This window comes from Odocoileus virginianus, unplaced genomic scaffold (assembly GCF_023699985.2).
Source record: "Odocoileus virginianus isolate 20LAN1187 ecotype Illinois unplaced genomic scaffold, Ovbor_1.2 Unplaced_Contig_6, whole genome shotgun sequence".
Classification (NCBI taxonomy): domain Eukaryota; kingdom Metazoa; phylum Chordata; class Mammalia; order Artiodactyla; family Cervidae; genus Odocoileus; species Odocoileus virginianus.
Genome location: NW_027224323.1, coordinates 1,680,216 through 1,698,352, shown reverse-complemented (window position 1 = coordinate 1,698,352; position 18,137 = coordinate 1,680,216). Strand labels below are relative to the sequence as shown.

At 44.2% G+C, this 18,137-nt stretch overlaps 1 long non-coding RNA gene across 1 annotated transcript; it reads right to left on the bottom strand.

Annotated features, from left to right (window-relative positions):
- Nucleotides 1-14,631: 14,631 nt before the first annotated feature.
- On the bottom strand, nt 14,632-17,746 carry LOC139033874 (uncharacterized). The gene is made up of 3 exons (XR_011486362.1): nt 17,227-17,746; nt 16,688-16,737; nt 14,632-16,389 (listed from the first exon to the last, which is right to left on the bottom strand). It is a non-coding gene; the product is annotated as an uncharacterized lncRNA (long non-coding RNA).
- Between the last annotated feature and the right edge of the window lie 391 nt (nt 17,747-18,137).

The window sequence follows — 18,137 nt, the reverse complement described above, 5'->3', positions numbered from 1 at the left end:
GTTTAACATCACGAGGGAACCAACAAAGGGTCGTCATGATATTTTAAGACTGCTGCGTGACGGACATCTAATCTGTGCAGGTTTTTATTTCCGCACAACTTCTGTGGCTCAGAATCAGCTGCTTTTTTAACACCTTCGGGACTTGTTTCAGGAGTAACCCATCTGAGTGAGCGAGGAAAGCTGTAGTTTCTTGAAAACTGCCAGCTTTTTAAGCCTCATCTCTGTGCTGATAACTATTTTCTGCATGGCCCGCCCCACCACCCAGCCACCTGCCTCATCGAGCGTGGGGTCTGCTCCTGGTTTACCCACCCCAACTTGTCATAAATTCTAAACTCCGATGTTTAAAACATAGACATCAAAACCTAGGGAAAAAAAACATGATTCAAGAGCTCGGAGTCTACATTTCGTAAACATTTTGCCGGCCTTCCTGGGGTCAGGCAACTGGGCACCTGAGCCTCAAATCTAAGACAGTAATAAAGACCTGATTTTCCTGCCAATGAAGTGCCATGCTGTGCTAAGTCACTTCAGTCGTGTCCAACTCTCTGCGACCCCATGGACTGTAGCCCGCCAGGCTCCTCTGTCCATGGGATTCTCCAGGCAAGAATACTGGAGTGGGTTGCCACGCCCTCCTCCAGGGGACCTTCCCGACCCAGCGACTGACCTTCCCAACCTTCATCTCTAAAGTCTCATGAATTGGCAAGCAGGCTCTTTACCACCTGGGAAGCCCCACCAATGACGGGACCTTAACATTAAAAAAAGAGCAAAAACCCCACAACGTTTCTGGTTCTTGATTTTCTCCTCTGAGTCAGACCAGCTCCAAGGCTTCTTTCAAGTCTAGAGACACACGACGACCATTCTAGCACTGAAGAGCAGAACGTGGACGTCTCTGGGGGTTCAGTGGATAAGAATCTGCCGCCAGGGCAGGGGACACAGTGTTCGATCCCTGCTCCGGGAAGATCCCAGATGCCTCGTGGCAGCTAATCCCGTGTGCCACAAGTACTGAAGTCTGAGCCGTAGAGCCCGTGACCCTCACTGAGAGAAGCCCCTGCAACGGGAAGTCCAGGAACCACACCCGGAGAGGAGCCCCCGCTTCCTGCTGCTAGAGAAAGCCCAGGGGAACACACAACATGCCCAGAAAATAATCAGTTAAAGAAAACAACTGTCTTTGGTCACCAGATGTGAAGAACGGACTCCTTGGAAAAGACCCTGATGCTGGGGAAGATGGAAGGTGGGAGGAGAAGGGGACGGCAGAGGATGAGATGGCTGGATGGCATCACCGACTCAATGAACATGAGTTTGAGTGAGCTCTGAAGACTTGGTGATGGACAGGGAGGCCTGGCGTGCTGTGGTCCACGGGGTCGGAAAGAGTCAGACACGACTGAGCGACTGAACTGAAGAAGAAAAAAAAGGGTAGAAAAATAGGCACATTTTCTTTATCTTGTTTTTTTCCCCTTTTGTCATTTTTAATCTTTTGACATTTGTTATTAAGACCATTAAGTTATGATTATTACATTATTTTATTTATTTATTATTTTATTTTATTTTATTTATTATTAAATATTATATTTATTTTAAATATTAAGTTATTAAAACTTATGAATATTCAAACAGTGTTGTGAAAATTCTGTATAGCAATTATCCTTCAATTAAAAATAAACTTTAAAAGGTGTTATTAAAAAATAAATTAATAAAAAATAAATTAAAAAATAGAATGGGGTCTCTCTCATATGTTTTTAAGATTTTAATATGTATGAGGGGAACATTTACTAATACACAAATTATTCAGATTAGCTGACTTTTGCACATTAACCGCCCTGGGAATCATTTCATCGTTTCTTTTGTATTTCTTCCCCCCACACTCCTGTAACTCTGTTCTTAATTATAGGTAATTTATAACGTGATATTAGTTTCTTGCAAACAAAGTGATTCAAAATTTTGTAGTCTTTGCTTCATTGATTGTTATTGTTAAGTACTGACTGTGCTCCCTGTGATGTACAGTATATCCTTGTAGCTTATCGCTTTTATACATAACGTTGCATCTGTCAGTCCCCTGTCCCATCTTACCCCCTCCCCTGCCTGTCCCCACAGGGAGCCACTAGTAAGTTCTGTCTCTCTGTGAGTCCGCTTCTTATTTGTTATATTCAGTTTGCATTGCTTTTTAGAGTCCACATTTAAGCGATATCATATGATATTTGTCTTTCTCTGGCTTACTTCACTCAGTAACGGTAGCCTCAACGTCCATCCACATTGCTGCAAGTGGCATTATTTCACTGTTTTTGGGGGGCTGGCTAACATCCCATGGTCTATATATATGTACCATATCATCCCTATCCATTCCTCCATTGATGGATATTTAAGTCGCTTCCACGTCCTGCCGACTGTGAATCGTGCTGCTGTGAATACTGGGGTGTCAATGTGTCTTTTTTGAAAGAAGAGTTTTGTCTGGATATATGCCGAAGAGTGGGACTGCATGATCAAAACGTCCATCAAAATTCAAGGCCGCCTGCTCCTTGGAAGAAAAGCTATGTCAAACCTAGACAGTGCCACTTGAAAGCAGAGACATCATTTGCTGACAAAGCTCCGCACAAACCTATGGCTAGCTTCCTCCAGTGGTCATGTACAGATGTGAGAGTTGGACCACAGAGAAGGCTGAGTGCAGAAGAATGGATGCTTTTGAACTGTGGTGTGGAGAAGACTCTTGAGAGCCCCTTGGACTGCAAGGAGATCCAACCAGTCCATCCTAAAGATCAGTCCTGGGTGTTCACTGGAAGGACTGATGCTGAAGCTGAAGCTCCAACACTTTGGCCACCTCATGAGAAAAGCTGGCTCATCGGAAAAGACCACGATCTTCGCAAAGACTGAAGGCGGGAGGAGAAGGGGATGACAAGAGGATGAGATGGTTGGATGGGATGGCATCACTGACTCGAAGGACATGAGTCTGAGCAAGCTCCAGGAGGAGTTGGTGATGGACAGGGAGGCCTGGCGTGCTGCGGTCCACGGGGGCAAAAAGACTTGGACACTGCTGAGCGGCTGAAAAAAAGCCTACCTTGCCCCAATCCCATCTCTGAGTTCTTTGGGGCTGTCTTCTTATATCCTGTCCGCCCATGTCCACCCACCAATACAGCGCATGAATCCCTTCCACCCTGCCTCTCCTATTGTGCCATAATGATGTTCTCTTCTGCGACTCCTCAGCAGCGGCGAAATCCGCTCCCCCCTCTCTCCGAGGGCTAGCATTTCCCGTGGCCTCTCTGCGCAACAGGTGCGCGTTCACGCCGTCCCCATCCATCACAAGGTCAGCGGATGCAGTCGAGCCTCGAAGCTTCTGTCCTCCTCGGCCTTGGAAGCAGAACCCGTCATCTGAGGTCCGCGTCTGCCTCTCATGGCTTCTCCCCGTTGGCTGCTGGCTCTGCGACTTGTCATCACACGCTGGTTCTGGGAGGAGCATTCTTTCCCCACGTGTGACGGAAGCTCTTCCCTGTATTTCCATTTCTTCCTGACGGCTGAACCCTGCGCTCTGAGCCGGGAGCATCTGGAATCCCACGCCCTCTCAAGAGAACCTGTTCCACAGTGACTATGTTCTCAATACAGAAAAGGAAGGCCAGGCCACCACACCTCGTTTCTTACGTGAGCGGAAAGCTGGAAACCCACAGGCGCGTGTGCCTGAGCTAACTCACTTCGGTCGTGGCCGACTCATCGCTGTTTACGATCAGAATACTCTTGGCTGGGCTCCCGGAGGCTGGTTTTTTTCCTGGGGAGACAGATAGCGGGAGACAGAATGTTCCTTTTCTTTTCTATTTTGTTGGCCGCTCCGCCTGGCACGTGAGATCTGATTTCCCTGACCAGGGATTGAACCCGTGTCCCCTGGAGTGAAGTGCAGTCTTAACCACTGGCCCACCAGGAAAGCTCCCCGACACACACCAGAACATTCTTTCAGCTTGCCACTCTACTCTGAGGCAGACTCCAGAAGCAGTTTTTCCCACAGAACAAATGGTAACAATATATGCCCCATCAAAAAAATGGGGTTTTTTTTTGATATGTCACGAGATATATTTTGACATATTACCAGATATATTTTGATATCTCATGAGAGAGATATTCAAATGCTTTCCAGTGACCGTAGAAGTAAATTCAAAAAATAAACACATTCTGTATTCTTCACGATCTTTAAAGTAAAACCTCTGTTAATTTTGCCAGCGAGGATGCATAGTAAACTTAAGTACCCTGAAGTATTGTTTTCATTATACTGGAAAGTGGAAAATTATACTTATAAAGATGTGTCCTACTTGAAAAGGATGAGACAGCTGCCCACTTAATTTCCTGTGTGAAACTTCCTAATATGATGGTGTGTGTCTCTTTTGTTTCTCATCCTACATAGCGCGTATTCTCCTCACCCTGTCTCCCTGAGGACACCCAAACTATACAGCTGGTGTTCATGTAGAGGTAACTCACCAACGAGGAAAAGAGCGAAGTGTTATTACCAAACTGTTCAGTTCAGTTCACTCACTCAGTCGTATAGGACACTTTGACCCCATGGACGCCAGGCTTTCCTGTCCATCACCAGCTCCCGGAGTTTACTCAAACTCACGTCCACCAAGTTGGTGATGCCATCCAACCATCTCATCCTCTGTCATCCCCTTGTCCTCCTGCCTTCAATCTTTCCCAGCATCAGGGTCTTTTCCAATGAGTCAGCTCTTTGCATCAGGTGGCCAAAGGATTGGAGTTTCAGCTTCAGCATCAGTCCTTCCAATGAACACCCAGGACTGATTTCCTTTAGGATGGACTGGTTGGATCTCTTTGCAGTCCAAGAGTCTTCTCCAACACCACAGTTCAAAAGCATCAATTCTTCGGCACTCAGCTTTCTTTATAGTCCAACTCTCACATTCATACATGACCACTGGAAAAACAATAGCTTTGACTAGACAGACCTTTGTTGGCAAAGTAATGTCTCTGCTTTTTAATATGCTGTCTAGGCTGGTCATAGCTTTTCTTCCAAGAAGCAAGTGTCTTTTAATTTCATGGCTGCAGTCACCATCTGCAGTGATTTTGGAGCCCAAGAAAATAAAGTCTCTCACTGTTTCCACTTTTCCCCATCTATTTGCCATGAAGTGATGGACCAGATGCCATGATCTCAGTTTTCTGAATGTTGAACTTTAAGGCCAACTTTTTCACTCTCCTCTTTCACCTTCATCAAGAGGCTCTTTAGTTCTCTTCACTTTCTGCCATAAGGGTGGTGTCATCTGCATACCTGAGGTTATTGATATTTCTCCCGGCAACCTTGATTCCAGCTTGTGCTTCATCCAGCCCAGCATTTCTCATGATGAACTCTGCTATAAATTGTCACCTTGCTTATTTAACTTGTGCAGAGTACCAAACTGTAAGAAGTCCAAATAGATACAACCTTGAGGTTAACAACAATAAGAATATGCCTTTTGTATTTCATCAGCAGGAACATATACCAAGGATCTATACATAAATATGGGTTTCAGGAGAATGGAGGTTCCTCAGAAAAAAAACCTAAAAATAATGCCACTGTATGACCCAGTAATTCCACTCCTGGGCATGTATCTGCAGAAAGTGAAAACACAAATTCAAAAAGACACATACATTCCCAAGTCCACAGCAGCACTTTTTAGAACAGCCAGGACATGGAAGCAATGTGTGTCCATCCCCAGAGGAACTGAAAGAGAAAAGTGGTACATAGATGCCACAGTGGAGTATTACTCAGCCATGAAAAAGAATTATGCCATTTGCAGCAACATGGATAGACCTAGAGATGATCACACTCCATGAAGTCAGAAGACATCCTGTGATATTACTTATATGTGGGGTCTAAAAAGTAAAACAAATAAATATAGTAAGACAGAAACATACTCATAGATCTAGGGAAAAAACTAGGGGTGACCAGTGGGGTGACGGAATGGGGGAGAGGAGAGACAGGGTCAGGGATTAACAGGGACAATCTACTATGTATAAGGGGGCTTCCCTGATAGCTCAGTTGGTAAGGAATCTGCCTGCAATGCAGGAGACCCCAGTTCGATTCCTGGGTTGGGAAGATCCCCTGGAGAAGGGTTAGGCTACCCACTCCAGTATTCCTGGGCTTCTCTGGTGGTTCAGCTGGATAAAGAATCCGCCTGCAATGTGGGAGACCTGTGTATAAGGGCTTCCCCGGTAAAAGGTCTGACTGCCAAGTCAGGAGATGCAAGAGATGCAGGTTCGACCCCTGGGTTGGGAAGGTCCCCTGGAGAAGGAAATGGCAACCCACTCTAGTATTCTTGCCTGGAGAATCCCATGGACAGAGGAACCTGGCAGGCCACAGTCCATGGGGTCACAAAGAGTCAGACATGACTAAGCACACAGCATACACCCACACACACACACACACTCTACACATAAAATAAATAAGCTACAAGGATAGTTCAATACAGGGAACATGGCTAATATTTTACAATAACTATAAATGGACTATAATCTATAAAAATTTCGAATTACACACACCAGAAACTAATGTAACGTAATCAGTGATACCAAAATTAAAAAAAATTTTTTGGTTTTCAAGCAGCAGGAGTTATATAAGATTGGCGGATGATACAAAAGCTCTCTTTTGGTCTTCCTTCTCAAGCTACCCTTAGAAGTGCCCGGAATTGCTCCCGAGAATAGCATAAGTTCCTTTCTCAGCCCTCGTTGTCCCTCTCCAGGGAAAAGAGAAATAAACTGGATACAGGGAACAAATCAATTGGTTGACCCCGGCGTGGGATCCAGTGGGGGCCCAAGAAATCTCTCCAGTGAGTGACCAGGGAATGCACAGACCCCGGTCTGTGAAGGAGCGGGTAACACAGGAGTAACCAAACTTTGACAGAGACTCAGAGATGTAATTCCCTATTTCTTACGCTCCATCCCACATTTTTCCCTCTCACTGACAGTACGTTCACACTTTAGACAGACAGAAGACATCACCACTGAGCCTAAAGATTCACTTATCCTAAAGAGGCACAACCTATACCATCCTCCGACTGAACAAGACAGATAAAGCAGCAATTTCACTGCTTAAAGATTTCCCACGCAAATACACTTGACTGTTTTGCTTCTGTAACGCTGTCTAGTGGATACACAGAAGTGTTACTTAGTGGGGGGAAAAAATATCGAAGCAGCTGGAAAAAAAATCCAGAAACAATGGCTTGTATAAAATCTCCCAGAATCTGGCTTTAAACGCTTCCCAGTACCTCATTAATATGGGAAGCAGCCTTCCTGAAGCCAGTTCACAAAGAAATCTAAGAAATATGATCTGAAGATTGTAAAAATCCTGAAAAGCTTGTTTCCCAAAATGCAATGTGGAACTTAAAATGCTGTCTGTAAGTCTAGCAGCAAATTTACTAAGACACAAACCCAAATATTTAGCTTTGTATGGTACAGCGTCTGTTATATAAATACCTGTCTGGAGCAGCAAGAGAAAAAAAAAAAAAAGGTTATTTTATGGAGAAATGATAAGTAAAGGAATTCACTGTTGTTTGCATTTGCCATTTATTCTCATGGACCAAAAAGTCTGCTAGCAAACGCAAAAATAGTATTACTGAAAATGAGATCCAGATCGACTTATCTTGGCGGTCAGAGCAAATGTGGATTTTTCAAACCATAATTTCAAATTTTCTGAAGCAATCATTCATCTGTACTTTTTTTTACAACAGAAATTATTAAATACTATGCAAAGCGGCAAAGACAAGGAAAAAAAAAAAGTCCAGTGTTTATCTAATTGGTATGGTCATTCCTTACTTTTCCATAGGTCATATGCTCCTGAAATCATAAATTCACACTCTCGACAAACCTGAGAGATATCTCCAGAATTCAAAGTCAACTAAATCATCAGATGGACCGAGGAATGTGAACCTGATTTTTTGAATATAGACAGCACATTTTAGTCCCTAAAGTAGGACCTTTATTCTATTTCCAGCACAACACGGGCCCTGATACATAGCAGACATACATGACCTGGGTACTGTGCTGACTCTGCACGCCCATTTAACAGAGTATTTAGAACCGCTGCGATGTTTTAATAGCAACGAAGAAGATTACGCTCACTATTTGAACACGGAGCTTGAGGATCGAAACATGGAATTTGGGGAAAGCTTACAGCCGTGATGCTTTCACCTCCAGGCAACATAGCAAGAGAGCTATGTTGTATCTGCACTCCACGCCCAACTCTGGTACATTGGACAATGTTAACCGATCCTTAAGAATTTTTTTCCCTCTAAAAAAAACAAAACTCTTTATTGAATATTGCTTCTGCTTTATGGTTTGGGTCTTTTGGCCCTGAGGCGTGTGAGATCTCAGCTCCCCGCAACCAGAGATGAACCCTGCACCCCATCCCACCCCCGCATTGGAAGGGAAAGTCCCAACCACTGAAGTGCCGATGCTAACTGATTGGGATTGATGGCATTTGAGAAGAAGACCTCTCTCATGAAAAACAAAAATCTGCCAACAGAAAAAAAAAAAAAGGCTTAAAAAAATAAAAAGAAGTTTCCTGAGAGCAAAACCGCAGCCACATTCTGTGAAAGCTTTATGTATTTATTTTTCTTTTACTGCGCCAATACAGACAGTGTTATTTCCATAGTCTTGCCACTTCCCCCCTCTACATCGGCCAAAGTGAAAATGAAGGCAGATGGAGGTTTCTGAGTTTATACTTGACGAGGCATGTTGAGCAAGTCCTAGGCTCCCTGTCTGTTTAAAAATGTGATTTCCTTACCCTTGCACATCATTAACGGGAGTGTAAGTCGGTACAGCCACCATGGAGAAGAGGATGGAGGTTCTCTAGAAAACTAAACGTGCACCCGATGTTCACAGTAGCACTATTTACGACAGCCAAGACGTGGAACTGACCCAAGTGTCCGCTGACAGATGAACGGATAAAGATGTGGTACACACACACAGAGAATACTACTCAGCCATGAAAAAGAATGAAATCATGCCATCTGCAGAGACGTGGATGGATCTAGAGACCATCATATTAAGAGAAGCAACTGAAAGCCAAGGGTCATAAGATATCACTTGTATGCAGAATCTAAAAGGTTAAATAAATGAATTTACAAAACAGAAACAGGCTCACACAGATAGAAAACACACGTATGTTTACCAAAGGGGAAGGGGAGGCAGGGATAAATTTGGAGATTATGATTCGCAGATACACACTAGCATATATAAAACAAAAAATAAGGACCCTATATATACTGAACTACATCCAGTATCCTGTAATACCCGAAAGGATACATACACACACGTATATATGTAATAACCTATAAAGGAAAAGAATCTGAGCAAGCATATATATGTTCGTGTGTATATATATTCAGTTAATATATATTCTTACACATATACTTTACAGATTTTTCCCATTAAAAGTTATTACATATTACATATATATGTATGTATATATACATATATTTACATATATATTCTTATATATCTTTTCTTACACATACACACACATATATACAGCTATGTATATATTCTTATACACACACATGTATATATACACACTTTTCCAGATTTTTTTCCATTATAGGTTATTACATATTCCATATATGTGTGTGTATATATATATATATACATATTCCATTACACATATATTCTTATATATACTGTTATACACACACATATATATACATACTTTTCAGATTTTTTCCATTATAGGTTATTACATATTCCATATATATGTGTGCTTGTATATCTATATATATTCAGTTACATATATATTCTTATATATACTGTTACACACATATATATACACTTTTCACATTTGCCCAATATAGATTATTACACATTACATATATGTGTATATATATTCAGTTACATATATACACATATATGTATACTTTTTCAGATTCTTTTCCATTATAGATTATTACATATACATATGTGTACACACATATATTCAGTTACATATATGTTCTTATATATATACTTTTCAGATTCTTTTCCACTATTGGTTATTACATATTACACATACATGTCTCTATATATATTAAGTTACATATATTAAGGATATAATTATATGTATATTCTTTTACATATATAAGAATATATATATAGTGTATATATGCTATATACATAACTGAATATATATACACTTTCCCGGTTCTTTTTCATTATAGGTAATTACAAGATATTAGATACAGTTCAATATCTGTTAGGTCCTTTTTATTTATTTTATAAACAATAGTAGAGCTGATTTACAATGTTTCAAGTGCAGAGCTAAGTGCTTCAGTTACATATATATCTTTTTATATATATATTCAGCTACATAAATGTTATTTTATATATATTCAGTTCCATAATATACTTTTACATTCAGCTACATATAAATATATATATATATTCAGCTACATATAAATCCTTATATATACATTCAGTTCAGTTCAGTCTTTCAGTCGTGTCCGACTCTTTGAGACCCCGTGGACTGCAGCACGCCAGGCTCCCTGTCCTTCACCATCTCCCAGAGCTTGCTCAAACTCTTGTCCATCGAGTAGGTGATGCCATCCAACCATCTCATCCTCTGTCGTCCCCTTCTCCTCCCGCATTCAATCTTTCCCTGCATCATGGTCTTTTCCAATGACTCATTTCTTTGCATCAGGTGACCAAAGTACTGGACCTTTAGCATCAGCCCTTCTGATGAATAATCAGGGTTGATGACCTTTAGGAAACCAGAACTAAATTGGTTACTGAGGTTCTGTAGGCTGAGCGAATCCACCTTGTTATGGTGGAAGCCTCATGTTCAAGAAAAATCGCAAATGGGGTGCATCAAGTTTTGTTTAAGATTTAACTCCGGTCTTGAAAGTTCCCTGCCAAGTTTTGAGACCGCTAAATGACACAAAGAGACATAAAATGCTGGTTGCCTAATATCAGAGAAGAGACATCTGTGATGACTCACAGATTGACCTATCTTGTTATAGGATTCTTACAAGGATAACAGTTCATTAGCTCTAATTGGATGCTTATCAGTGAGACATATGCATCCTCAGAGTTCCAAAACAAAGAGGCAGTCACTGTTGCTGGCCATGTGGAATTCTCGCTGATAAGATCCTGGGCATAAAGTCTGCTGTGGTTTGAAATATAAGTCATGAAGCTAGTGTGCTGTATATAGACACAGGGGGTGCGAAGGCATATGTTAGAAGCTCTTGCAATATTCGTGGGTGCACTCGATCCTAAAAGAAATCAGTCCTGAATATTCATGGGAAGGACTGATGCTGAAGCTGAAGCTACAATACTTTGGCCACCTGATGTGACGAGCTGACTCTTTGGAAAAACCCCTGATGCAGGGAAAGACTGAAGGCAGGAGGAGAAGGGGACGACAGAGGATGAGATGGTTGGATGGCATCACCGACTCGATGGACATGAGTTTGAACAAACTCTGGGAGATGGTGATGGACAGGGAGGCCTGGCGTGCGGCAGCCCATGCAAAGAGTTGGACACGACTGAGCAACTGAACTGAACTGATCCTGTGTTTGGGGCTCCCCAGGTGGCTCTGGGGGTAAAGAATCCCCCCTCAATGCTAGAGACACGGGCAGACGTGGGTTCGATCCCTGGGTGGGGAAGATCCCCTGGAGGAAGGCCTGGCAACCCACTCCAGTATTCTTGCCTGGAGAATCCCATGGACAGAGGAGCCTGGAGGTCTTATACAGTCCATAGGCCCGCAAAGAGTTGTACATGACCCAAGCAACTGAGCATGCTTAAAGATTCATTCATTAGATGCTCACTGATAACCATCTAATTAGAGCTAATGAACTGTACTGCTTAAAGATTCCAGGTGCTGTGAGTCTCTCATCTGAATAGGCTGCGATGACTATTTCTAGCAGGCTCTGCAAAAACGTGTCATCTGGACTTTTTCGTCTGGACTTGACATACAATTTACAAGCTGTCCATCCTTCGAAGTTAAAGGAACTCTGGGGTCTAGGGGAGTTAAGTCTGAGATGCATGGGGCGGTTAAAACAGCTGCTTGACGAAACCAAATGAGACCACACTCTTCACACACACGTGTAGCTTGTGGCACTGGATTGGGAAGCCAGCGGTTTCATTTCTGGAAAAGAAGCGAGGAATCCTCTTTTGCCCGAGGTGGTCACCTGTGTCATTTTAAAATTCAGCCGAGTTTGAATTTTTTTTTTCTTATTTTATTGCTTCATCAACGGATAGTTGATGTACCATGTTGTATTTGTTTTGGGTGTACAGAAAAGGGATTCGGTTATACATATATATATATATATATATATATATATGCATATTCGCTTCTGTATTATTTCCCATCATAGGGAATTACATGGTATTGATTATGGTTCCCCGTGCTATGCAGTAGGTCTGGTTATTTATTTCATTAATATATATATATAGTCGTGTGTCTCTGCTAATTCCAAACTCCTAATTTTCCCCCTCCTTTAGTCATCTGGTAACCATACGCTTGTTTTCTATGTGTCTGCTTCTGTTTTATAAGTTCTTTTGTATTATTTTTTTTAAATTCCACATATTGGAGAAGGAAATGGCAACCCACTCCAGTATTCTCGCCAGGAAAATCCCATGGACAGAGGAGCCTGGTGGTCTACAGTCCATAGGGTCACAAGAGTCAGACACAGCAACTAAACCAGCACCACCAATTTGTTTTTTGGAACTAAAAGTGTCCATCAAAGTGACAACACTTCAAAGATTTAATTGGAAAGTGTTTTAAATTGGCTTTTTTAAATGATGGAGAGAGAGAGACAGAGGTCTCCATCAGTAAGTCTCACCTAATGGGCAATGGAGGTTTTCTGGGCAAAGTCTCTGTAAATAGTAGCTTCATTTGTTACCTAAAATACCATTGTGTTTAGTGGTATAAAGATTGTATTTTATTTTCAACCAAACTTAATATAGTTAATGACTAGAACTAATATTAACAATTGACATTAAATATTTTTCTGGAATTAAAAAAAAGAAAGAAAAAAATTCCATATATAAGTGATATCACATGCTATTTGTCTTTCTGAGTCTGACTCACTTCACTTCATCTCTAGGTCCAGCCAGGTCGCTGCAAATGACATTGTTTCATTGTCTTTGACGGCTGAGAAGCAACCTGAGTGTCCATCGATATATGAATGGATTTTAAAAAAAGGGTGCAGTACATTTATGTGGTGGAATATTACTCAGCCGTAACAAAGGAATGAAATAAGGCTGCTTTCTTTACCTGACCATTTATACCCTGGAATATTACTCAGCCATAACAAAGGAATGAAATAAGGCCCTGCATTCTTTGCCTGACCATCTATGCCTTGGAATATTACTCAGCCGTAACAAAGGAATGAAATAAGACTGCGATCTTTACCTGAGCATTTATACCTTGGAATGTGACTCAGCCATAACAAAAGAATGAAATAAGGCCCTGCATTCTTTTCGTGAACTGGGAATGTTACAGGAGTGGGGGGACCCCCTTCCAGGGTCCGAGAGTGGGATCTCGCCTGATGCTTGGAAAAGAATTCTCCGAGGAGACACAGCAGCTTCCCAAGCAGAGGCCTGATTGGGAAAGGGCGCCTGGATGGAGAGCTGTGAGCGTCAGAAGCCCCAGAGAAACGGCTCTGCCTCCTGGCTCACAGTCCTAGGTTTTACGGAGATGAGATTACTTTCTGCGTTTTCTCTGCCCCATCATTCTGATCTGGGATACACGCATTCCTCGGCCAAGAAGGATGCCCGAGAGAAGGATTCTAGGAAATGCTAAGACACGTGGCATCTTCTTCTGACCTTTCCCAAACTCTCCCCTAGGGGGATGGCTTGTTGCGTCCGAGCTCCTTCCCAGGAGGACCTCCCGTCGTAAAATTAACGCACGCACACGATTACCACGGTGCCTGGCCAGCGGATTCAGCCAGCGTGCGTCCCTGAAACAGGAACACAGATTTCTAGGAACCTCACAGCCCCGAGGGCTGCCAGCGACCAGTTCCTCCAAACTACGTGACCATAAAGGGGAGATGGAAAAGGTGTTGCTTCCTCAGCACTGAAGGCAGAAGAACTCAGGGAAACCTCCTGGGGCCCTTTAGGAATTTTGGTGTGGCATCAAGGGTGTCTGCATTCTGCACTGTCTGGCCAACTTGGCTGCATCCTTTCATTTTTTTCAGATCCTTCACTTAATCCATATTTGGATGTTGCCAGTGATGTTTCAGGAAGGCTGTAGAATATTATTAGAGCGCACATATTTTGCAGCGAAAACTATATCTTTTGTTTGGCTCGGCAGTTAACACATTGTAAGATGCATGCATGCACGCACTCACACACACACAGACATTATGAAGGTTAATTTTCTGTGTCTTGATTGGCCGACAAAGTGCCCAAATATTTGGTAAAACATGATTCTGCCTGTGTCTGGTAGAGAGTGTTTCTGAATGAGAATCACATTTTTAAAATTTTTCACACTGAGGTGTAGTTTATTTATAATGTTGGCATCCCCTGTGGTTCAGACGGTACAGAATCTGCCTGCAATGCAGGACAGCTGGGTTCTATGCCTGGATCAGGAAGGTGGATCCCTGGAGGAGGGCATGACAACCCACTCCAGTGATCTTGCCTGGAGAAACCCAGGGGCAGAGGAGCATGGCGGGGCTACAGTCCGTGGGGCCGCAAAGAGTCAGACACAACTGAGCGATGAACATTTTCCTTTTCACTGGAGTTTCATAGTTGACTTACAATGTTGTGTTAGCTTCCAGCATACAGCAAAGTGGTTCAGTTACACGTCTATGCTCTTTCAGATTCTTTCCCATTAACAGGTTATTACAGGATATTGAACGCAGCTCCCCGTGGCCTGCAGTAGGGCCTTGTGGGATGAGATTAACACTGGGGCCAGGACACTGAGTCAAGCAGACTGCCCTCCCCAGGGCGGGTGGGCCTGGTCTGACCAGTTGACGGCCTTCTCCTACAGGTCAGGGACACACGGCTATGGATCTGGTCACGGGGGCAAAGGAGGATGTGATCCAAGACGCCAGGGAGGAACCTCTCATCCACCGCAGGGGATGTGGCTTGGATCCCTGGTTGGGGAAAACGTCACATGCCACGCCCCAACCTAGCCTGTGCATCACAGCTATCAGCCCAGGCACCCAGAGCCGCTGCCACACAACCAGAGAAGCCACGGGAATAAGTAATACACGCACTGCAATGAGAAACCTGTGCACCCACTCACCGCAACCAAGAGTCGCTCCCGCTCGCCACGAACGCAGAGAGCCCCCGAACGGCAGCAAAGACCCAGCGCAACCAAAAACAAATAAAAATTATAAAAGAAACATAAAGTGAAATCCACGAGGGCGTGGCTTGTATCTTGAGCCAACTCGCTTCACGTCTGTGCCACATGCCATTCTGCAATCATTTCACACTCGGCATATCCCACCCTCCCGCCCACAAACACACGGGTGGATTGCAGGTTTCAATATCAGAGACGTGACTCCGACAACAGGCTAACACGTGGACAGACAGGCAAGGGATTCTCCAGAGATGCTACCCACGACGGCAACTTCTGGGTCACCTTCAGCTTTGCAAGGTGGCGCCCAACGGACTTCCAAAGCGATTGTACCAACACGCAGTCCTGGCTGCAAGGGAGGACTGCTATCACCGTTCGCACATGCATCAGCAGAGGGTTTGCACCCACGGGCAGAGGGCTTCCCTGCTGGCTCAGAGGGTAAAGAATGAGCCTGCCATGCAGATGACCTGGGTTCCATCCCTGAGTCGGGAAGACCCCCTGGAGAAGGGAATAGCTACGAACTCCAGTCTTCGTGCCTGGAGAATCCCCTTGGACAGAGGAGCCGGAGGGCTTACAGTCCACGGGGTCGCAAAGAGTCGGACACGAACGAGCAGCTAACACGTTCATTTCCACAGTCATTGCTCACTGAGAGCATACTCAGTGATGCCACACTGAGATGACCACCTCAGCTTGAGCACACATCCCACCTGCTCTCAAGGGTTGGATGTGTCTTGTGTGGTGACGTTCTGGCCAGGGGAAGGATGAACTCCGTGGAAACCTCCCATGGGTGGTAAGCGTGCATGTGTTTCAGCTGTTTCAGCTGGATGGCGTTCAAGCAACAGACACACGAACACCAACGGCAAGGAAGCAACAAATGAATACAGGAGGACCTTGGGAGGCAGGTGTTGAAGATGGCACAGGACCAGTTTGGCAAGGATGCTCGACCTGTCACTCACCACGTGGAAGCAATCTACCCAAGCAGGAACACCTGGAGCGGATGAGTCACTGAAATGAGAAGTCAGCTGTGACTTACTGCGGTAAGACGACAAAATTCTGGGGCGTCTTTGTCAAAGCAGTTGGCATCACTCTCACCAAGACAGCCCCTGACTTCTTAAGTGGTTCCATCTCTTGGGCACTGCTGGTGGCTCAGCTGGTAAAGAATCTGCCTGCAAGGCAGGAGACCCAGGTTCAGTCTCTGGCTTGGGAAAATTCCCTGGAGGGGGAAATGACAACCCACTCCAGTATTCTGGCCTGGAGAATCCCATGGATTGAGGAGCCTGGTGGGCTACAGTTCACGGGGTCACAGAGAGTCAAACATGACTGAGCGACTCACGCTTTCTTTTCCTGCACCTCCAAAGATAGCAAGCTGCATCCCAAAGAAAGTTCCAAAGATAGCAAGCTGCATCCCAAAGAAAGTGTCTCATTTTCAAACATGACTGGTTCACTTTTTAATGGGTTACTCACCTACGTGATCCCTCTTTTGGGAAGCCTGATTCTTCTTGTCCTTTGCTCACCTAGAAAATGTAAAATAAATGTAAGAAAACATGAGAATATGCACATTGTTGGTGTTGTTTAGTCTCTAAGATGTGTCCCACTCTCTGTGACCCCATGGGCCTGTAGCCCACCAGGCTCCTCTGTCCATGGGATTCTCCAGGCAAGAACACTGGAGTGGGTTGCCATTTCCTCTCCAGGGGATCTTCCCGACCCAGGGACTGAACCTGGGTCTCCTGTATTGCAGGCGGATTCTTTACCGTCTGAGTCACCAGGGTCTATGTGCATGTAAATATATTGCAGACTTCTAAAGCTATCCTATGTAGCTGGTGTAGGAGCAGGCGTACATAAACATATATAGCAATTTGGGGCAATTTTACAGGATTTAGCTCTTTCATATCTGGGGTTTTTAGAACTTCTAGGGAGCACCATGTCCAGGATAAATGGATTTGTGCCCTGACTCTGAAGGACACTAGACTAGTGTACAGAATTTTCTGTGGGTATCCATGTACCTTTGTTGCTGAGGATGTTGTTGTTCACTTGCTCAGCCATGCCCAACTCTTTGCGACCCCATGGACTGCACTGCAGCATGCCAGGCCTCCCTGTCCATCACCAACTCCCAGAGCTTGCTCAAACTCATGTCCATCAAGTCGGTGATGCCATCCAACCATCTCATCCTCTGTCGTCCCCTTCTCCTCCTGCCCTCAATCTTTCCCAGCATCAGGGTCTTTTCCAATGAGTCAGTTCTTCGCATCAGGTGGCCAAAGGATCAGAGTGTCAGCATCAGTTCTTGCAGTGAATATTCAGGACTGATTTCCTTTAGGATGGACTTGTTGGATCTCCTTGCAGTCCAAGGGACTCGCAAGAGTCTTCTCCAACGCCCCTGGGGTCTTCGATTATCCTCGGAGACGCCTGGCTGGTGAGAAGAAGCAGCTTCCTTTCTCTGTCCAACGGGCATCTGTGAAACAGCTTGACTTGTAATGAATGCAAAACCATCTCAGTGAGAGGAAAAAAATAGAACCTTAAAAAAAAAAAAAAAAAAAAAGGATTTCAGTTCTGGATGCTCTGATCTCCTGACAATCTGAGACCTGAAGTCATAGACTGATCATCCCACTCGGCGTCTGAGGTTTCAACGTCTCCATAAAAAGTCACTGATCCTGACCTCCCAGTTCACAGACCACAGGTATTAAGGATGTTTGTGCAAGACGAGGCTGCCAGAAAACTCGCGCACGTGTGCAGTGGACTTGGCTCGGATACGGGAAAAACAGGCTGTCTAAACACAGCCCCTCACACGCTGCAGAGGGTCAACCGCTGCTGAAATAGTTTGAGTCCCTTCGTGGAGCTCACAGGAGGTACGCCTGCCGCAGAACCACATGGGTTCTGGGTGCTGTGCTGTGCTGGGCTTTGTCCAAGCAGCCTGGGA